At 36.1% G+C, this 23,720-nt stretch overlaps 1 protein-coding gene and 1 pseudogene across 3 annotated transcripts in view; one reads left to right on the forward strand and one right to left on the reverse strand.

The window, feature by feature from the left end:
* RAD51B (RAD51 paralog B) overlaps positions 1-23,720 on the forward strand; it is a 683,490-nt gene that overhangs the window by 120,012 nt on the left and 539,758 nt on the right. The gene's annotated exons all lie outside the window — the stretch shown is intronic.
* LOC131837343 (U4 spliceosomal RNA) lies at positions 16,308-16,389 on the reverse strand (annotated as a pseudogene).

Genomic DNA, 23,720 nt, shown 5'->3' on the forward strand with positions numbered 1-23,720 from the left:
ACAGTGACAGTGACTGGGAAGTAAAACCTCAGTTCTTTGGGGAACTTTAATTCTGTGCTTTTGCTGAGATAGAATTCTATTTATGTTTTTAGTTTCTACCAATACTCCTTTGTATCCTGTTATTATTATTGTTGTTGTTATTTGCTCTCCTTCTTTCTCTACCATTATGTTCCTCTTCATTATCTTCCCTCTAACGCTATAGGTAAGATTTGGTCATGGTTAGAATAGAAGAGGAGAAATTTTTGTTACAGCAGTCTCACTTTCTCTTGAGGTTTGTATTTTAGACTTATCTATGTCAACTCTGTGATTTAGGCTAGTATTTGCACATTTTTGTTTTCCCTGTGGCTAAATTACTGATATTTATACAAAAAGTTTTTTTTTTTTCCTTTTGTTTTTTTGTTCATGTAGGTGTTTCAGCCACGATTCCTGTTTTTAGCCCTGGAATATTTGAATTAGAGAAATTAAGGAAGTTGAAAAGGTTAAAGCTCTTGATTCCTGTCTTTTGTCCTCATAGCTAATAACTTTTGGATATGTTTCCTGGAAAAGATAAAGGCTACCTCAGTTCCTACATCCTGCCTTTGCATTCCTTCCTCCAGCCCTCCTGGACCCATCAGGGCCTTCTTATGAAAGCCAGCTGAGCGATATTAGCTCTGGCCATCACACCTTTTAGTTTTCTTCTTGATATATCCCGTACTTCTCCACATTTCCCTATCTAGTGGGCAACCTCCGCTGTGTTTCAAGTTAAAAGAGGTGGAGAAGTGGGAGGGGAAGTGAGGAAGGGACAGAGACAAGCGTGAAACCATATCAGGAAGAGTTTGAGTGTAGTCCTCCAAGGACTGGACTGCTTTTTCTAACCAACTTCTGCCCTATTCTGCCATGTTCCTCTGCCACCACTTTAATATTCCTAAAGGAGTTTAAAATAAAAATTAAATTCATTTGAATTTCAATCCTCAGTACTCAAATACAAGTGCTTTCCTGAAAATCTCCAAAGATGTTCTTAAGACCAAATGTCACAGTCTTTGCTTAGTCTCCATCTTTCTTTTTTTTTTTTTTTAAGAGTTTTGCTCTTTTTTTTTTTTAAGATTTTATTTATTTGACAGATCGAGATCACAAGTAGGCAGAGAGGCAGGCAGAGAGAGAGAGAGGAGGAAGCAGGCTCCCTGCCGAGCAGAGAGCCCGATGCGGGACTCGATCCCAGGATCCTGAGATCATGACCTGAGCCGAAGGCAGCGGCTTAACCCACTGAGCCACCCAGGCGCCTAGTCTCCATCTTTCTTGATCACCACTGCATTTTATACAAAAATATTGAACATTCCCTTCATGAAGAAAGGAAAAGACTTACTGGATGCAACTTTTGCCACATGAAACCTTGTCTAATCAGCCTCATTTGAAAGTGCACATTTCATTTGATGGCATTTACAAATTATCCCTCTCCCCACCTACCAGAACTTGCAATATGAAAGTGCTTCCATATGCTAAAAGCTAGTCTACTCATTTTGCTAAAGGAAAGAAAGGGAAAACTGTACTTTACTGACTTGCTGTCATAAAAACATGGAGCTACGATGTGGGCAGGTTTGGTAGTTGTGGTCTCTCAGTGTTCACTGTAAACAGCTCTGCAGTTCTGAGCCTCACTACTGTTCAAGATGAGAGTAGAGCTGTTTCTGCCCCACAAAAGTAAATTGTTACAAATGCAATTGTGATTTGTATATGGTTCCAAATATTTACATGCAGTGAAAATATATTACTAAACTCTGATATGTAACAGATTTGAACATTTTTAAGTAACTAAGTACTTCTGCTTTCAGATTTTTTTGTGTATCTCAAGGCATTTATTCCAATAGCCACTGCTCTGGCTGGGCCCTGATACCTCATGTCTGGATTATAGCAAAAGCCTTCTTCCTAATCTCCCTAGCATTCGTCATTCTCCTTTTTAACCTGTCCTACCTGGTGCTATAGGATAATCTTTCTTAAATAACATTATGTCTTTTCCTGTTGACTGATCTCATTTGTCATAATCTCACCAATATTTCTCTCAAAACCTGACTTATAATTTCCTTGAAGGGGTCTTCATGATAAAATCTCATCTGGCCCTGTTTTTCCACAGTACTTTCAACCAAGCTCCTACTCTATTATATTTATGCTGATTTTATTGAATTTTTTTTTTTTTTGTATGTTCTTTCCTTTCCAAGTGGATATCAGTGTGATAGAAACACGATCTACTATTTCTTTTAGCTGGAGTCTAATATACTTCTGAGCAAATAATGGATATTAAACATATATTCTGTTATTGCAGGTTATTAAATTAAAAATTGTGGCTTTGATTATTTTTTATTTTTTAATTAAGATTTTATTTATTTGACAGAGAGAGAGAAATCACAAGGAGGCAGAGAGGCAGGCAGAGAGAGAGAGAGGGGAGGAAGCAGGCTCCCTGCAGAGCAGAGAGCCTGATGCGGGGCTTGATGTGCAGCTTGATCCCAGGACCCTGGGATCATGACCTGAGCCAAAAGCAGGGGCTTTAACCTATTGAGCCACCCAGGCGCCCCATGTGGCTTTGTTTAAATTACATAAATTACTAAATGAAAGAGCTGAGTGATGGTTCCTTCACAATGCTTAATATATACTGGAGACTATATAATAAATCCTACTGAAATCTGTACTTTGTCTACTTTAAAGATATATTGCTTGGCTTTTAGAAATGATGGTTTTATCTTTTTTTTTTTTCTAATTAAAAGGTTTTATTTATTTAGTTGACAGAGATCACAAGCAGGCAGAGAGAGAGGAGGACATAGGCTCCCTGCTGAGCAGAGAGCCCGATGCGGGGCTCGATCCCAGGACCCTGGGATTATGACCTTAGCTGAAGGCAGAGGCTTTAACCCACTGAGCCACCCAGGTGCCCTGATGGTTTTATCTTTTAAATAGAGAAAAAGTTTTGGGGTTCATGTGTTTATAAATAGAACTTCCATTTTCTTACTTTTATCACTGGAATTGTGCGCCAAAAAATATTTTAAAGAACAACTTTGAAAAAGAAGATAAAGTTAGAGGCCCAACACTGCCTGACTTCAGGACTTATAAACCTAGGACAATCAAGACAGTGTGATTTTGGCATAAAGATTAAAAAAAAAATCAATTAAAGGAGTGGAGAGTCCAGAAACAAATCCACATATAAGTGAGCAGCTGAGTGCTGCTCAGAAGTATAAAGGCAATTGACTGGAGAAGGCCAGTCTTGTTAAAGGATGATGCTAAAGCAATTGGATAGTCATATTTTAAAAAAAAATAATTTATATCAAACTATATAAAAATTAACTCAAAATGGATCATATATTTACATGTAAAACCCCAAATCTGAAACTCCTATAGGAAAACATAGAAAATTATTTGTTCTCTTGGATTAGGCAAATGTTTCCTACATATATTTCCAAAAGCGTTATCTGTAAAAGAAGAAATTATAAATTGGACTTTCTCAAAGTTAGAAATTTCTACTTTTAAAAGGTAGTGAAGGGACGCCTGGCTGGCTCAGGCAGAAGAGCATGCAGCTCTTGATCTCAGGGTCATGGGTTCAAGCCCCACATTGGGTATAGAAATTACTTAAATAAAACTCTAAAAAGTAATGAAAAGATAAGCCACAGACTATGAGTTAATATTTGCAAGACATATATATGATAAAGGACTTATACTCAGAATATATAAAGAACTCTCAAAACTTAATTATAAGAAAATAAACAACCCAACAAAAAATAGACAAATTTGAACAGATATTTTACCAAAGAAGATATATAGATGACAAATAAGTGCATGAAAAGCTTAACATCAGGGGCGCCTGGGTGGCTCAGTGGGTTAAGCCGCTGCCTTCGGCTCAGGTCATGATCTCAGGGTCCTGGGATCGAGTCCCGCATCGGGCTCTCTGCTCGGCAGGGAGCCTGCTTTCTCCTCTCTCTCTCTCTGCCTGCCTCTCTGCCTACTTGTAATCTCTCTCTGTCAAATAAATAAATAAAATCTTTAAAAAAAAAAAAAAAAAAAAAAGAAAAGCTTAACATCAGTAATTATTAGGGAAATGCAAATTAAAGTGAGATGTTGTACTTATTGATATGGCTAAAATTAAAAAGATTGGCCACAAAAAAAAAAAAAAAAGATTGACCATACCAAGTGTAAGCAAGGATGTGGAGGGTCTAGAACTCTCATGCAGAATATATTTTATATGTGGGAACATAAAATAGTACAACCACTTTGAAAAACAGTTTGGCAGTTATTTTTCTTTTCTTCAGCTTTATTGAGATATAGTTGACATATAATGTTATATAAATGTAAGACATACAAAGTATTGGTTTGATACATTTATATATTGCAAAATGATTGCCACCATAGCATTAACTAACACGTACATCACATCACATATTTACATATGTGGTGAGAACTTTTGAGGTCTACTCTCTTAGCAAGTATTAAATATATAATATAGTATAATTAGCTGTTACCACCAGCTATATATTAAATTCCCAGACTTGTTAACCTTTTAACCTGAAGTTTGTACCTTTTGACTAATATTTCCCCATTTTCCCCACCCCCTGTCCCTGGTAACTACCACTCTACTCTCTGGCGATTTCTTATTTATTTATTTATTTATTTGAGATAGAGAGAGAGAGAGTGTGTGTGTGAGTGAGGGGGTAGGGACAGAGGGAAAAGGAAAGCAGACTCCCCATTGAGCAAGGAGCCTGATGTGGGGCTTGATCCTAGGACCCTGGATTCATGACCTGAATCAAAGGTAGATGCTTAACTGATTGGGCCATCCAGGCACCCCTCTGGCAGTTTCTTAAATGTTAAACATATACCCATCATATGGTCCAGCCACTCTACTTAAATTTTTACCTAAGAGAATTAAAAGCATATTTCCATACAAGACTTGTACATGAATATCACAGCAGTCTTATTTGTAGTAGTTTCAAACTGAAAATAATCCAAGTTTCCCATTAGCAAGTGAATGGATAAACAGACTGTAGTGTATCCATACAAGGGAATATGTAACAATGAAAGGTATTAATTATTGGCACATGTAACATGGATAGGTCTATAGTGGTACACAGATGACCCTTGAACAATGTGGGGTTTAGTCAAAACTCTGCACATTACTTTTGACTCCCCCAAAACTTAACTACTAATAGCTCTAATAGCTTGCCTATAAGCCTTACAGATAACATAAAGTCATAACATAAAGACTGTAAGCCTTACAGATAACATAAAGTAAATTAACATGTGTTTTATATATTGCATGTATTACATACTATATTCTTAGAATAAAGTAAGATAAAGAAAATGTTATTAAGAACATCATGAGGGGGGCGCCTGGGTGGCTCAGTGGGTTAAGCTGCTGCCTTCGGCTCAGGTCATGATCTCAGGGTCCTGGGATCGAGTCCCGCATCGGGCTCTCTGCTCAGCAGGGAGCCTGCTTCCTTCTCTCTCTCTCTGCCTGCCTCTCAGTGTACTTGTAATTTCTCTCTGTCAAATAAATAAATAAAATCTTTAATAAAAAAAAAAAGAACATCATGAGGAAGAGAAAATACATTTATAGTACTGTATTGTATTTATTGGAAAAAGTCTGCATGTAACGGGACCCATGCAGTTCAAACTTGTATTATTTCAGGGTTAGCTATAATTTAGGCAAGTATAAAAATTAGGCAGAATGGAAGCTTTATTAAACATTTAGTTTGGTTCTAAGAAGTTATAGCAATTCCTGGTGAATAATCTAGTAATAACTTATGTAACTTCTGAACTAATTTTGCAAGACACTGCCAGGTATTAATTGTTGTAAACAGTTAATTCTTGGTTTCAAGACACTTTCTTACTCTAAGCTTTCAAAAGTTTCTCATTACCTGTGTTTGTCATTTCTCCTTTAACAGTCCATCACCAATCTGTCTTTTAACTCTTTGTGTCACTACTCCTCTGTACGAATTGCCAAAATTTCCAGGGTTTATTTTACTTATTTGCCTTTTGTGTATCTTTGTTCAGTCTGGCCCCTCTGCCCTTGTCTCCTCTTTATTTACTTACCTAAGTCCTGAAATATTTCAATTGCCACTTTAGTCAGACCTTTTGTGACAGTCTATTCATATTATATATGCTCATTTGTGCTTAGTGGTCACCAGGGTAGGGATAACGGGACAGGATGTCAAGGCGCTCCTCTGTGTGCAGAATGAAAATATTAGAAATTCACATAAAAAATAAAAATTAACTAGGATGAGATAAAAATATTTGCAGAGTTTTATAATGTACAAAATCAATTAGTACCCAAACAGAAGACATAAAATAATGTACATGCCTAAAATGTTTTCCTGATGAGGCAAGTAAAAAGTTAGGAGACCACTGATCTATGCTATTAGCCATATATTCCAAATTGTCAGGTCTGTTTCTTCATTTGTGAAGTGAGGTCTAGGATTGAATCAGATAATTTCTAAGGTCTTAGTGGGTTAAGTATTCATTGAACCAAAAAAGCATTTAATTACTTATTTATTAAGATTTATTTATTTGTTAGAGAGAGAGAGAGGATGAGAGTGAGCATACAAGCAGAAGGAATAGTAGGCAGAGGCAAGCAGGCTCCCTGCTGAGCAAGGATTTTCCCCAATGTAAGACTTGACCGCAGGGCCCTGGGATCATGACCTGAGCTGAAGCCAGACACTTAACTGACTGAGCCACCCGGGTAAAAAATTTATTTTGAAAAAATTTCAAGCGTATGGAAAACTTGCCCTCCCCTTAGTTTTATCCACTGTTAATATTGTGCCACATTTGCCCTTTCTCTCTTAAATGCATATATATTTATATAACATTGTAATTTTGTTCAGAACCATTTGCTAGTAAGTTACTAAGGTTGTGACCATTCACCCTAAATATGTTAGTGTGTGCCTATTAAGAACAAAAGCACTCTTTTACATAACTATAGTATATTAATCAAACTTAGTACTCTATTATTATTAATATAGGGTCCATATTCAAATTTTGCCGATTTTCTAGTATAAATTTTATAGCTATTTTCCCCCTGATCTGAGGATTAGGGGATAAAAAGGTTTTTTTTGTCATGTCTCTTTACTCGAGCAATTTTTTTTAGCTTTTGTCTTTCATGGCATTGACATTTTTGAAGAGTACAGGTCCTTAATTTTGTAGAAATTTGGGTTTGCACAACTGTTTCTACTATACTTTGACTTTTTTCTTTGCTGTAGTTTAATTTTCTCTCTGTGCATACACATGTGCTGTGTGCTCATTTGTGAGTCCTTGTCCCCAAATTACATTGTAAATTCTATGGAGACAGGTTTGTTCTGTACACTTCCAAGGATGTATAATACTTGGCCTATAATAAAAATTAAATATATCATAGTTCAGAAGTTCTTACATGTTATATAGATTAAAAGGATGCTTTCAAACGTATAGAGAAGGATATATCAGATTAATGAACTCTCAGTAATTAAGGAGGTCAAAGAATGCTATGGTAACAATGGAAGTATTATTTTATTTTATTGAATCTTGAAGGAAATTGGCTACTACAAAGTGTAATATAATAGGGGGCATGCACTGTCAATCCTGTACTAATTGACGTGTGTTATTTCTTTTCATCATTCCTCTGAGGAAAACCTTCGCAATAATATTTGACCTCTTTTCCATATACAGATTTCCAAAATAGCATTTGCATCTGACCTGGTATTTCAGTGGGCAGCGAAATTAGCATGAAAGATCTTGGACTTTTTTTTTTTTTTTTAAAGATTTTATTTATTTATTTGACAGTGATCACAAGTAGGCAGAGAGGCAGGCAGAGAGAGAGGAGGAAGCAGGCTCCCCACTGAGCAGAGAGCCCGATATGGGGCTCGATCCCAGGACCCTGGGATCATGACCTGAGCTGAAGGCAGAAGCTTTAACCCACTGAGCCACCCAGGTGCCCCGATCTTGGACTTTTAAAAATATGTTTCTCAAGATTGAAAATGTCTCAGGTTGTCAAGAAAAAAACCCTTTTATTATCCTTAATTATCCTCTCATTATCAACTAAGCCGAGTTATAAGAAATTGGCTCATCCCAAGTTTTAAGAGCAAGCACAAATTAAAAGTTTTCCATTTTGAAAACAGAATCTGAAAAGATGCATTATAGCCTTTTAGAGGTTCTGATTTCCCCAGATCCCATCACTTCTTTATAAAGGTCCATAGTTAGCTTGAATTTATTACTCAGAATTATTTAGGATTTTTAAATCAGTAGACTTTAAGGAACTCCCAGAACATTATTTTCTCCAGTTTTGATGAAGAACATGTATTATCCTTAGTATTGACTTTCTTAACTCTTGTCTGGGCCAATTATTATCTCAGTAGATTCTTTATCTCTGAAGGCTTACTCTAACTGCATTTATCTGAACTTACTGAATCACTCCTCGTTACTCAGCACATACTTTAGTGGAGATATTCTTAGAGGAGTAACGGCTGACATTTTCCATATTGTGGTTTGTCTGTGTGTATATGCCTGTGGATAACTTGGCAATCGCTTCCCCTGCGAAGTTAACAGTCAGTGTGGTTCAGCCAAAGTTTAGAGGAGTGAAATAACTGAAATGGGAGTTTTTTGTATCAAGTCAAGTGATACTATCCTCAGTTCCTTTTTACTGAATCACTCAGGTAGTAAGTAGTGTTTCATTGCCTTGGAAGGTATTGAACACAAAATAGTACAAAGCAAACAAAGAAAACCCAACAAACAGGAAACATCAGGTAATTCAGATGATCTACTCTTGCCACAGTATAAAGGGTGATCTACTCAGATGATCTACTCAGATGATATACTCTTGCCACAGTATAAATGGAAGAACTCTTCCTTGTAACTTAAAATTGTATACTTGGATCAGAATCTGATTTAAGAATGAAAAACAACATCTCAAGTATTTTTTCCAGGGTCAGGTTTAATAAAAAACTGATCATGCACTAATCTTTTCATAGACATGACTTGGGAATATGCTCACTCTATTTTTGTAAAAAATAGAGGTTTTTTTTTTTTAAGATTTTATTTATATATTTGGCAGAGAGAGAGAGATCACAAGTAGGCAGAGAGGCTGGCAGAGAGAGAGGAAGGGAAGCAGGCTCCCCGCTGAGCAGAGAGCCCAAGGTGGGGCTCGATCCCAGGACCCTGAGATCATGACCTGAGCCGAAGGCAGAGGCTTAACCCACTGAGCCACCCAGGTGCCCCCGAAAATAAAGTTTTTTTGAGGCATATTCCTACTACAGCAAGAAGAGGCACTATGATTTACTGAATTGTGTGAATTAAAGGAATAATCAAGGAACTAGCCACTGAAAATGATGGACCCTGCTGTATTAAAAGTGCTTTGATCTTCTGTTTTGACAATGTTGAATATATCTTTAATTATATGTGAAGCTGTTTGGCTGTTACAAACTTAGACTATTATAATGTGGTTTGTAAAATGTATAGTAACTCCACCCATTTTTCCGTAGTTATGTTTTCTTTGAAATGTTTTAGTTTCATTTAAATGAAAACTATTAGATTTCTGAATTAGCAGACACTTAACATGTAAAATATTCGGCTGTCAGGCAAAGTATGATTCCTATTAAGAAAAAATAAGGATTATCAGTGTGGTCTGTTGGGTCCTGTGTCCAGCAGTGACCAAATAACAAAATTATGTGTGATTATTATTTCCTTATCTATCCACTAACTGGCTGCTTGACTTTAGGCAGATCACTTTAGGACCTTTGAAAAATGAAAGCCTTATACTAGGTGGTATCCTGGGTTTCAACTCTGAAATTCTATGATTCTACTTTCCTAAGGTGTCTATGATGTAATGTAGACTACAATAGAAATTCCTGACACATTTTCTAAAAGAAAGGTGTTTTTAAAATAATACATGAATTAATGGCTTTTGACCTTGCATTTTGAAATGGAAATGAGATACTTAAAAAAACAACAATGAGGGGCACCTGGGTGGCTCAGTGGGTTAAGCCGCTGCCTTCGACTCAGGTCATGATCTCAGGGTCCTGGGATCGAGTCCCGCATCAGGCTCAGCAGGGAGCCTGCTTCCCTCTCTCTCTCTCTCTCTGCCTGCCTCTCTGCCTACTTGTGATCTCTGTCTGTCAAATAAATAAATAAAATCTTTAAAAAAACAACAACAATGACAACTATGTGACTTAATTCTTGCTAGGGTAGAAGGTAGTGTGGGTTGATCGGCAACCCTACTATAAGGCCACAATTGCAGGGAGAACTTTCCTTTGGAATTTCCTGTATTATGCCATTGCCTTAGCCTTGAGGATAAAATGTCTTTCTTTGAAATTGCCTGCTCTGCTTGCATTTACATGCCTAACCCTGAATTTTTCCCAGTGTAGGCTGTTATATGCCTCACCTATGAAACATTCTTAAGTTTGAACCTGATTCTAATTTTCCAGAGGAAATTACAAAATGATTCTTTCTTTTGAAATAGTAGCCAGGTGTAGTGATTAGACTTTTAACACCATTTAATTAATTTTGTCACTGTTCCTAATGGGACAGTCAGGCAAAAAGCAAAAGCAAAAATGAATAAGCAAACAAAATCTTTCAAGTCCAGTGGCCATTTTGAGGATATCATTAGGAAGCATAGCATTTCATGCACTTTTAGTCTGAATTTGGCTTCTCTTTGTCATATGACCAGTTCTTTACTTGCTAAGAAGATGTCCTCTATGGTCGGAAACTTGTTGTTAATGACAGGACCCTATAGAAACATGTGTAGCATAGGGCCATGGTAAAAACTCAGTAAATATTTAAGTGAATTGCAATTTCAGAAATATTTCCCAAATATTAACCTGAAAGATTTAAAAGACTGAATTAATGCTTAAAGTTATGAAACTTCTTAACAAATGCTAGAACTATCTTTGTAGGAAAAATGTATTTTATTTTTTTCTTCATTTTTAATTGACTATGAAATTTCTCACTTTAAATTCTGATCTGTCACACACAATTACTGGGCATGATTACTGCTTAAGAACTAAGCACTGATTCTTTGAGTTTTTTAACTGAAGAATGGTATAGTATGTTTTACTGCTAAGTACTTTGGGATATTTTTAAGCTAAAAGCCTATAAATATGTATAATGTCAATGATCATGTAGCTGCATCTCAAGCTACTCTCCTCCTTGCTCACAGACTATGGCTGTGTTAAAATTTTAGCATTTGTTTCTTTTCAGAGAGGGTGGAAAGTGAAGCCTTAATAATAACCATTTCAAGATAGTTAACTCTATACCATATACTAATGGAGAAGAAAAGTAGTACAGATAAGTCAAAACTAGTAGATAGTGGTTGCTTCTCTTTATTGATATAAAGAACATGGGAAAGGCTGCTGGGAACAGGAACTGGGAACAGGACACTTAAATCTGGAAAAGCCCTTGTTGGTTTCCTTTTCCCCTGTGCTTCTGTGTGCAGCTTGGTCAGAATCCCTGGAGATGAAACTTTGGAAGGGGTAGGAGGTGGAAGAGAGGGAACAAATCACTGAGCCTAAGGCAATATCATCTGTAGGTTCTCTCTCTTTCTTGATCCCTACAGCTGGTGAATCTGGAGGGACTCCTCGGTAAAATTCTAGGTTAGATGATTTAGCAGATGGTTGCTGAGTACTCCGAGGGAAGATGTTGATCTCTAGGAGCCAGCCTGAGTTTATAAAAAATGTTATGGTAGATTAACCTAATTTCATTCTTCTCTGGAAGGGTCATTAGACTATTAATCACAAGATACCAGTATCTGAATTTTTCTGCAGCTTTCTTTAAAAAGATTTTATTTATTTATTTGACACGGAAAGACAGAGTGAGAGAGAGCACAAGCCTCTGTGGGGGTGGGGGGAGGGACAGAGGGAGAGTGAGAAGCAGGCTCACCACTGAGCTGGGAGCCCAACCCAAAGCTCCGAGATCTCAGGACCCCAGGATCATGACCTGAGCTGAAGACAGATGCCCCTGCAGCTTTTTGACATGGCCCATCTTGATATCATTGTGGACAAGATGGGTGAGAATAATATGATGTAATAACACAATCATATTGATATGTAACCGGTTGAAGAACCATCTGAGAGGGAGTTATTTAATAGAAAAAGCGTTAACCTAGAAGGAAGCCTCTGGGATACTATAGGAATCTGTCTTCAGCTTCATGTTATATAATATATAAACAAAACGTTAAAGGAAAAGATAGTTGGCACACTGATCAGATTTGTAGGGGGAGGATGACTAAAATTATTAGGTGATAGAGATAGGTCTAAAAAGGTTCAGACATAGTGGGATGATGGGCTTGGTCATGAAGATAAAATTTACCGAGGTCCTGGGTGGCTGAGTCCATTAAGTGACTGACTCTTGACTTCGGTTCAGGTCATGGTCTCAGAGTCCTGGAATAGAGCCCGGCGCTGGGTTCTGTGCTCAGCAGGGAGTCTGCTTGAGGATTTTCTCTTTCCTTCCCATTCCTTCCACCCCTCTCTCCTGCTCTCCCGCTCTTTAAAATAAATACATCTTTTTTTAAAAAAAAGAAGATAACAGGGGCGCCTGGGTGGCTCAGTGGGTTAAAGCCTCTGCCTTTGGCTCAGGTCATGATTCCAGGGTCCTGGGATCGAGCCCCGCATCGGGCTCTCTGCTCAGCAGGGAGCCTGCTTCCCTTCTCTCTCTGCCTGCCTCTCTGGTTACTTGTGACCTCTATCTGTCAAATAAATAAATAAACCTTAAAAAAAAAAAAAAGAAGAAGATAACATTTACTGAGAACAAGTTTCTAATATAATATACAATACTATGTATTATGGAGTAGGGAAGAAGCAGCTTCGATGTAGGGGTAGGAAAAAAAAGATTTAACATCTTTAAGTTATAACTTAGAATAAACAACTTTATGTTCCTTTTGAAAAAACACAGTATGATCTTAGCGTACATTAATAGGACAGAATAGGTTTGGTGATAGTCCTGCTTTATTCCATGTGCATCAGACTGTTCCTTATTAGATTATTACACTTTAAGAGTAACAAACTTCAAACACATCCAGAAGAAAATAACTAAGAAGATAGGGGGATTTTTCATGTAAGCAAACTAAAGAAAGACAGGTTCTTAGCCTTTAAGGGGTCATAAAGGCATCTCCTAATATTTGGGGCAACCCCTTAGAAGAGTGGTAAGAAGGAGACTCGGGCTCCAGAATGCAGGACAACAACCCATGGTTAGCTGTTATGTGGAGATAGATTTTTGGCTCCATATAAAGAAGGGTTCTCTGGTCCTTTGAGGTATACAGAAAAGTGGAATGGATTGCATTGAGAATTAAGCAGTGAGTTTTCCAGGGTGCTGCCAAATTACATTCTGGGCCTCTGGCAATAGAAGAAATTTTTTCATCAGACAGGGACTACAACTAGTTGATTTCTAAGATGCACTCTGACTTCTTTGGGTGGTGTGTTCTCTATCTCTATCTGTTTACAACCAATCTTACTCCCTGTCATTTGACTAAGAAGCAGAAAATGTCTTTGACCATAAATTGAGAAGCAGGAGTCATCTGTTTATGTTATTATCAAAACATGCGTGTTGCTTCTGCAAGAAGTTTTATTCTTGTCTACTCACTCCTAAAATATCTTCTTGAAATTAAAAGGACTTAACATGGGAGATTATAAGGGAAAATAGATTGCTGTCAGGAAACAATTTTTGTTTATAATTTGACACATTTTGATTAGCACCAAAACCACGATGATCATGTGACAGCTATGAAAAGATGGTATATAAAACCAAATCCAAGTTCACTGGTTTTGTTCACTTATTTGTTCTTTTGTTCATATCATTTATAAATATTTTTGGCTAACCTGGTAAGAGCTGGGCATCGTTAGGTGTTGGGAAATTGATATATACTATAATTTCTCTGATGAAAAATCTGTTAATAGACTCTATCTTATAACGTAATAATATAATAACTTATATTATTATTTAAAATAATAAACAGGTATCACATTCTTTGGGATATAAACTACAAGGAAAAGTATAAAAGAACTGCTGGAAAATGCTGAGTTTAACTTTATGTTAACTATTATATATAATCATACAAGATCACACTTTTATGTACATCATCAGTATTAACATTGCTTTGAAACTGAATTCTGAGGTAGAACTTGGTTTTCAGAGTTTTCTTTTATAGTGTCAGAGTTTTGTGTATTTTTTTCTTTTTCTTTTATGGACTATTAGTTTCCCTGTTGTTCTTTGAAAGGAAAAATAAAATATTAGGTAAAGGGTTTTTAAAATACATGCTAACCACTGTTTTTTTTTTTTTTTTTTTTTTGAGGAAAAATGCCTTTCTTGCTCTCTTGGCTAAATGTTTCTATCCAGTTTTAATTTTAATGTGTATTATTGCTAAGCAGACAAGAATGATCTTGAAAAGAGAAAGCTTTTGTAATTTGAAGCCAACAAAGGCATTGCCTGAAGGATAAGTTAATAGTTGAATATATTCACTGGTTATGCTGCCAAGTTTTATCTTTAATTTATTTTAATTTAAGAAGGTTACTCTCTGTCTTTCATCTTAAAAGTATACCTACTAATATTAGCTTATAAATCATTATCACACCCAGGTCGGGGAGAGTAGTAGTATCTAGTTTTACAATTATAAATGTAAAATGAGAAGCCGGTGCTCCTCTGTGTGACTATAGGAACCAAGATTTAAGGCGGGGGGGTGGGGTCCCCTCTGGTTGATCTACAAGTCATCTATAATGTCTAAGGCTGTTGCTTCTGCCAGATTATCTTTCTCTGAAATTTTCTAGGGTTCTTTGGCAAAATGTTAGTTCTTTCCCATTAGTCTTTCTATCCCCAACTTAGGATCTCTGACATTTCCCATAGTCATCTCAAGATTGTAGAGAAATGGGAGAGGTGTTTGTATGTTCATGTTCTTAGCAGCATTATCCACAGTAGTCAAAGGTGAATCAACTCAAATGTCCTTCAGAGGATGAATGGATAAACAAAATGTAGTATATACATACAGTGGAATATTATTCAGTCTTAAAAAGGAAGAAAATTTTGACATAAGCTATCACATGTGTGAACCTTGAGGGCCATTATGCTGAGTGAAATAATCAAGTCACAAAAAGACAATTAGTGTATGACTCCACTTATATGAAGGATCCAGAATAGTCAAATTCATAGAGACAGAAAGTAGAATAGTAGTTGGTAGGGGTAGGGGAAGGTGGAAATTAGAAGTTGTTTAGTGAGTATAGAGTTTCAGTTCTGCAAGATGAAAAAGTTCTGGAGATTGGTTCCACAATAACATGAATACACCTAACCTACTGAATTTCATAGTTATAAATGATAAAGATGGTAAATTTTATGTAAGATGTATTTTACCATAATTTAAAAAAGAACTTTCAAAAATATTTCAAAAGGTTAGTTAAATAAAGGCATTCCATTTACATTAAAAATTTTAAAAGATTGCAGAGAAATGAAAAATAACAAAAACAAAAACAAAAACAAAAATAGCCCTCTTTCAAAACTGACTAGTTACCAGGTGAAAGGCTTGGCTTTGACCTTCAGGATTTGGGCTGTAAGACAAACTCAGTAAAGGACATATCTTAGTCATTTACTCTGCATGTCCAAAACTGAACTTGGGATCTTTTCCCTACAGGTTTGTTTTTGCTTCCTCTGTCGCAAGTTAGACATATGCATGTCAACCCACATGTCTTTTTATTTTTTACCCCCTTTATCTTCCAGATACTAGTGATGGTCAAGTCCTGCTTATAATATATTTTTCATGTTTCTTTTATCTGCTTTGTCTGCATCAGTGGTACAATTTATTCATTCAAGGAGTATTTGTTAGCAGCTACAAGGTGCCAGACTTGGTTCTGATAGATTGGGCTATAGCAATGAATGAAAAAATGTTCCTGCCCCCATGCGACTTGCAGGAAAAACAGACAATAAAGAATATATCTAAGCATCAAATAAATTATATATTATTTTAGAAGGTGTTAACGCTATGAAAAAAGAAAAAAGGATAGGAAAGGGGATTTGGGAGTGTGTGTGCATGTGTGGTGGAAGACAGTTGCAATTTAAAAAATGGTGGTCTGTATAGACCTCATTGAGAAGATGAAATTTGAACAATAACCTGAAGGAGGTAAGGGAATGAGCCATGATTATATCTGGGGAAAAGTTTTCCAGACGGGGAATAACCAGCACAAAGGCTGTAAGATAAGAGCATCCCTGGTGAGTTCACAGAAGACCAAGGAAGCCAGTACATTTGGAGTAGAGAGAGCAAAGGGAAGAGTCATGGAAAATGAGGTAGAGAGGTAACAGTGGTCAGCCCATGTAGGGTCTTTGTGCGGCATTTGGATAATGGATGTGTTGAATAGTGGAGAAATACCTGATTTATATTTTAATTAGCAATAATCGTGCCTCGGATAAACCTCATTGGCTACGATACTGCCACTGCACAAAGCTTCCTGATTTATATTTTAAATGAGTCATTTTGGCTGTGGGGTTGAGAGTTGATTGTATGAGCAAGAGTTGAAACAGAGAGACTAGATAGAAGGTTGTTGGAATATTTCAGTCAAGAAATGGAAGTATCCTCAGTGGAGTGGTTGGTAGTGGTCGTTGATTGAGGTGGTGAGGATGAGGTTAGATTTGGTATATTTTGAAGATAGAGTCAGTAGGAGTTTCTAATAGATTAGACATTAGGTATAAGAGAGTCAGTCTAAGTTTTTTTTATGCCAAGTAACTTTATTTCCCATCAACTGAGATGGGAATGCTGAGGTAGAACAAGTTTAGAGGGAAGGTGTTGAATTTTTGCACTTGTTAACTTGAGGAGTCAATTTCATATCCAAATGGAGGTATGGAGTAGACAGATATATGAGTTAAGAATTCCAGTGGAAATAAGTTTGGGAGTCATGTAAAAATATGTGGTATTTAAAGCCAAAGACTAGATGAAATCTAGAATGAGTAGGTAGAGAAAATGGACAAGAACTGAGCTCAGAGCACAGAAAGATACCTAGGTTGGGTCAGAGTGGGGGAAGAAAAGAAATTGACCAAAGAGACTGAGAAGAAGGAACTGGTGAGTTAAGGGAGAAAAAGTTATGGTGCCCTGGAAGGCAAATGAAGGACACGTATCAATCACAGAGAGAGTGATTCCTCATTGCCTTAGTTTAGATCTTTATAGTCATTTCTTAAGTTATACTGTATACTCTCTCTTACTCTGTTCTCATATCCTTCCATATGCCCTATCCTTTCTCTGCTTTGTCTTTTAGCAAAGTGCTCTTTAAAACAAATTAACAAAACCACAAGGATGCATAAACACAAAAGGAAATGTTACTCTGTAATTAAAATTTTATCAGGTACTCCTAGTTTATGAAATCTACACTCCTTTTCATGATACAGATTTTTATGATCTGCCATCTCTCTTTCTTTAGCCTCATCTCTCTTCCCTTTCTGACTTACACTATCTCATTCCTCTTCTCTCTTTCTGGAATACATTGTGTTTTCTTAGCCTCATTCCCAAATTCACTTTTCAAAAACTTATATATCTTTCAAATCTTAACTCAGGCATTACCTTTGGGTAAAGGGTTTTCTATAGCACTCAAGTCCAAACAGAAGTGATAATTTCTTTCCTTGTCCTAACTTTAGCCAGTAACATACTCTTCTTAAGATACTTAGTACCACATTATTGCTGTTATTTATTTTCTGTCTCCCTCATAAGCAAAAATTATTCCTAATTTATCTCTCTACCCCCAGATTCTTACATATACATAACATGTGATGCAAACAAATGCTTGTTAAAAGTGATTTTTTTTATTTAAATAGTTAATTTGAAGGAATTAAGTAAATGAGAAGGAACTCTTCTGTATACTTACTTTAATATTAAATATTAAAATTAAAATTTATTTTATAAGTTTATTGAATTAAATTAAGACTTATTTTATAAATAGTATTTAAAATACTATTAAACTTAAATAAACATAATTATAGATAATTATTTAAACTTACTAACAAATATTAAAACGAAATATTAATATTGAATGCCACATATTTACCATTTCTGGTATTCTTCATTATTTGCATAGATGCAGGTTTTCTTCTGGCAATGTTTAATTTCATCCTGAAGACTATTTTTTTAACACTTCTTATACTGCAAACATGCTACAATAAATTCTCTGAGTCTTTGTTTTCCTGAAACGTTTTTTAATTTTACCTTTATTTATTTTTTAAAGATATTAGTTGAGCCAGTATTTTTTTTTTTAAGATTACTTATTTATTTATTTGATAAAGAGAAAGAGTAAGAGAGAGAACACCAGCAGGGGAAGCAGGAGAAGGAAAAGAAGGCTCCTTGCTGAACAGGGAGCCCCATGCGGGGCTCGATCCAGGAAGCCTGGAATCATGACCTGAGCTCAACGCAGAAGCTTAACCAGCTGAGCCACCCAGGTGCCCCTAATTTTACCTTTATTTTTATTTTTATTTTTTTAAAATATTTTATTTATTTATTTGTCAGAGAGAGAGAGAGCGAGCGAAAGCGAGCACAGGCAGACAGAGTGGAAGGCAGAGTCAGAGGGAGAAGCAGGCTTCCCGTGGAGCAAGGAGACTGATGTGGGACTCGATCCCAGGACTCTGGGATCATGACCTGAGCCGAAGGCAGCTGCTTAACCAACTGAGCCACCCAGGCGTCCCTTACCTTTATTTTTAAAGGACATTTTTGCTAGATATAGAATTCTAGCTTGACAATGTGCTGTGTTTTTACCTTTCAACATTTTAAACCCATTTGATATTGTTCCACAGATAGTGAGCCTGGTTTTGTCTTTATTCTCTCTGTGCCTCAGTTTGGATAATTTCTATTGTTGTGCTTCAAGTTCAGTGATCTTTTCTTGTGTCTAATCTGTGATGAATGACTTTTTTGCTTCATAAATTGTGTTTTTCGTTTCTAGAAGCTCTGTGTCTTTGTTTTGTTTTGTTTTTTGTTTTGCTAATCTTCTATTTCTTTTTTGTGTTTTCCTTTATATCCATGAGCATAAATTTAGTTCTTTTACAGTCTCTATCTGCTATTTCTAGATCTTGTCATTTAATGTTGTTTTATTTTCTAATGTTTCTCCTCTATATGGGTCTCATTTTTTTGATTCTTTGCACGTCTGATAATTTTAGATTTGATGCTGGATATTATGAATGTTCTGTTGCTGAATGCAGAATTTTATTATCTTTCTGTAAAGACTGTTAGGCTTGATTTTAATAAGTAGTGAGTTAATTGTGGATCAGTTCAATTCTTTTGAAGTTTCTTTTAGTGTGTCTAGAGTTGTCTTTCTGCTAGAGCAGTGATCCTAAAAGTATGGTACCTGGACCAACAGCATCATTATTATCTAGGAACTTGTTGCAAATGTAAATTCTAGAGTTTTCCTCCAGATCACTGAATCAAAAAACTGTGTTTAGCAGTCTGTGTTTTAACAAACCCTCCAGGTTATTCTGATGCACTCTAACTTTTAAGAATCACTACTCTAGAGCTAGTTTAGGTCTGCTACTAGTGTGTGTGCCCTTCTGGAGTCTATTCAATGCTCCAGATATTTATTCAGATCTCTACTTTACCTGGTAAAATGCCACATAGTGTTCTATAAGTTCTGAATATCATTCTGATTACCACTCATGATACTTTGCTTGGTTATGTGGCATTTACTCTGTACTTGTGCAGCTTAATTTTCACCCATAGTCTCAAGAAGACCTCTGTGACTTCTTGAACTCTTGTCTGCATAGCTCTCTCCTTTTTAGTACTCTGTTCTACAGATTCCATCCCTTTCCTCCTCTTTAATTTCTGAGTTCTGTCACCCCAATTCAATAAGACATCTATACTCTGCTTAGGTTAGCATTCCCTCTGTTGCACTCCAGAAAGTACTTCCAGACAGATATTTTTGAGACATTTTGGAGACTGACTTTGTTCATTTCCCTGCAGGTAGGGATCGTGGTCCTCCATTGACTTTTGTCCAATGTGTGACAGTAATTCTTTTATGTATTTGGGTTAATGTTCTCACTGTTTATAGCAGGAGGATAGCTCTGGTCACAGTCTGTTAGGGCGGGAAGCCAGGTACTTATTTTTTATGGTCATGAGATCACATGAGAGCTAATTCTATGAGGAAAATGGACATTGTATTAATTTCTTCATATTATTTCTGGCACTTAGTAGAGTGCTTTATGTTCTGCATATTAGACACTCTGCTAGGATAAGAGGATTCAAACCTTCATAGCTAGGGTCTTTGCCTTCAAAGATCTCATAATGTATGAGAGAAGGCTGACATATAAATAACTCATTATGTCAGCTTATGATAAAGGCTATAATAGAGCAACATGAAATTATATGAAGATCATGGACTTTGAAATAAGATAGGCTCATTTGAATCTAAACTCTGTGATTTATTATTGTGCTATGTAACCTCTCATAGTTTTAGTTTCTCATTCTGCAGAATGGAGAAAATACTTGTAGGACTGTTGTGAAGATGGAAATGAGATTATTTTATAGGATACTTGGCATGTAGTAGAGGCTGATTAAGTGTTTGTTTCTTTCTCCTTAGAATTAATGTAGGACAGAGGAGCAGTTAATTATTACTGTAGAATTCTTCTGGGAGGAAATGACATTTAAATTGTGTCTTGAAGGCAGAATAGGATTTTGATACATGTTAGATGGGTTCCAAGGACATTCTACTTTAAAGAACCTAAATGAGCAAGAGCTCAAAGGTGTAAAAGGTGGGGAAGTCTGCAAATACACTTATGGAAGTTAGCATAGTCCAGAGCCTTAAGAGAAGCATTGTGGGTCTTAAAAAAAAAGAAAAAAGAAAAAAGAAAAAAAGAAGAATTCTAGTAGGAAAGTAAAAATAAAGAAAAAAAAAAAAGAGCAAACAGAAAATATAACCCATAGTAAAAGTATACTTCCTTAGGCCATTCCTATTTACTGCCGTGACTAATAAATCTGGGAAGGCCTGTGGAAAATTCCTGTGGGCTGATATTTTCCTAACCACTATTCAAAACTACTTTAAGTTGATATTCTAAGCTGATCATTTCATTAATATTAAACTCTAGAGCATGTTCCCAAGTTTCCAAGAGTTTGCTGAATTGTTTTTCTTTGTTACCTGCTTCCTTGGGTTACTTCCATTTTTATCTTCCTCGTCTAGTAAAACTTGATTTCCTAGGTTTTCTAAGTGATTGATAATGTGAAAATACTGGAAGGACATTTCCTAGACTCTGGTATGTCTTTCTGTGTTCACATTTAGTAGAATTACTGTCAAGGATTTAGAAAAATATATAAATAATATAATTCTGCATTTCTTTTGGTGGAGGATTCGAAACTTACGCATTTTAGTTCATTGAGGTTAAGATTGGTTGTAATAAGGTTTTTTTTTTTTAATTATTATTTTTTTGCACTATTTATTAAGAATCAGATGGCTTCCTGGATTGGGTTTGCTTCATTTCTCTAGTGCGTAACTTTTATCTGGCCTTTAGGTGTTTATTCAGTTATTGTTTTCTTTGATGTCTGAAGCTCTGGAATATTTTAGAAAAAATAAGGCTAATGGAGAGAGCTGTTATTCCTGAAAATGGTAAGACAAGAAATGGACAAAAACAAAACTCAAATAGCACCCTTGAAATCTGGATTTCAAGCTTTAAAAAGTCCTTTGCCTCTCTCTAATATGAATCATTTATAAGTCTGTCCTTTTCTTTCTCTGTGATATGTTCTCACAAAAAAGTCCTCTTGCATTTGTATGAGAATTACATTGAGTTCATAAGTAAAATTGAGGAGAATTTACACATTTCAACATTGAGTCTTCTCATTCGTGAAAATGGTTATTTCTCTATTTATTTAGGCCTTCTTCAGTAATTTTAGAGTTTTATCCCCAAATATCTTATATTTATTTATAAGATTTATTAATGGATTTTTAATAGTCTTCAAATATGAGAGTTATTTTTTGTTATACAGATTGGTTGTTGCCTCAGAAAATTGAATTTATGTATAGATTTTGAGGTCAGCAAATTTGCTTTACTTGTTTCTTAAAATGGCTTGTATATTTTCTTAGATTTTCCAGGGAAAGAATCAGATCATATACAGTGGCAATTTTTCTTTTCCTTTCAAATCTGATACTACTTTTATTTTTTTTTTTTAACTTTATTTATTTATTTGACAGAGAGAGAGAGGGAGAGAGAAAGAGCATCAGAGGGAGAGGGAGAAGCAGGATCTCCACTGAGCAGGGAGCTCATGACTTGGGGTTTGATCACATGACCCTAGGATCCTGACCCCAGCCTAAGGCAGACACTTAACCAGCTGAGCCACCCAGGCGCCCATCATACTACTTATACTTGAATAGAAGTGGTGATAGTGAGACCTTGCTTTTTGTTCCTGACTTCAAGAGACTCCTAATATTATTTTTCATGTTAGAAAGTTTCTCTTTGTTGCTGGATTGATGAGCATTTTTTAAGGTAGTGAATCTAATATAGAATTTTAAGGTTTTTTTCTATACCTACTGAGAAAATCATGTGGATTTTCTTTTTTTATCCTGTTAATGTAATAAAATATGTTAATGGCTTTCTAGTTTTGAACAATTCTTGTATTCCCAGGCAAACTCTATTTAGTTACTTGAAAGTAATATATTGCTAGATTTCCTTTGTTGACATTTTGTTTAGGAATGCCCTGTGACTTTTCTTTTGAGTATTACACCTTTTTGATCATAGAATAAGCTTGAAGGCTTTTCCTAATTTTCTAATATCTGGAAAAATTTGTGTAACATAGGATTTATTCCCTGAAGGTATGGTAAAACTTATTCTGTATCCTTTGTGCCTGGTGAAGTTTTTAGGTGGGAGGGAGGTTTTTGTGTGTGTGTGTTTGTTTGTTTGTTTGTTTGCCTTTTAAAAGATTTTATTTATTTGAGGGCACCTGGGTGGCTCGGTGGGTTAAGCCTCTGCCTTTGGCTCGGGTCATGATCTCAGGGTCCTGGGATCAAGCCCCGCATCGGGCTCTCTGCTCAGCAGGGAGCCTGCTTCCTTCTCTCTCTCTCTGCCTGCCTCTCTGTCTACTTGTGATTTCTCTCTGTCAAATAAATAAATAAAATCTTAAAAAAAAAAAAAAAAAGATTCTCTCTCTCCCTCTGTGCCCCCCCCCAAAAAAAAAGAAAGAAAGAAAAAAAAAATAGAGAAAACTTGTTATTAGAGTAAAGGCAGTTTGATAGCATAGAAAATTTGGAAAATGGAGAGAGGGGAATGAACTGTAATAGATAGGATTTGAACTGAGTCTTGAAGAATGCATGGTTCCCTTCCTCTCTCTCTGCCTGCCTCTCTGCCTACTTGTGATCTCTCTCTGTCAAATAAATAAATAAAATTTAAAAAAAAGATTTTATTTATTTGAGAGACAGTGTGAGAGAGAGAGCACAAGCAGGGGAAGGGGGGTGGCAGAGGGCGAGGGAGAGGCAGGCTCCCTGCTGAGTATGTAACTGGGATCAGGACCTGAGCAGGGCCTAACCAACCGAGCCACTCAGATGTCCTGTTTGTTTTTGTAGATTGAAATAGCTGAAGTATAACATACATATGGAAAAGTGTACTAATCATAGATGTATAGTTCAGTGAATTCTCACAAACTGAATAAATCCATATAACAATTCAGGTCAAGAAACTAAACATTACTAGTACCCTAGAAGTTTTTATTGCATACCTTTTCAGCCACTGCCCCTCCCCAGGGGTGACCACTACTCCAGTTTCTAAACTGTAGATTGGGGTTTTTTTTGTTTGTTTGTTTGGTTGGTTTTGAATTATATATAAGTGGAATA

This window comes from Mustela lutreola, chromosome 7, assembly GCF_030435805.1.
Source record: "Mustela lutreola isolate mMusLut2 chromosome 7, mMusLut2.pri, whole genome shotgun sequence".
Lineage (NCBI taxonomy): Eukaryota > Metazoa > Chordata > Mammalia > Carnivora > Mustelidae > Mustela > Mustela lutreola.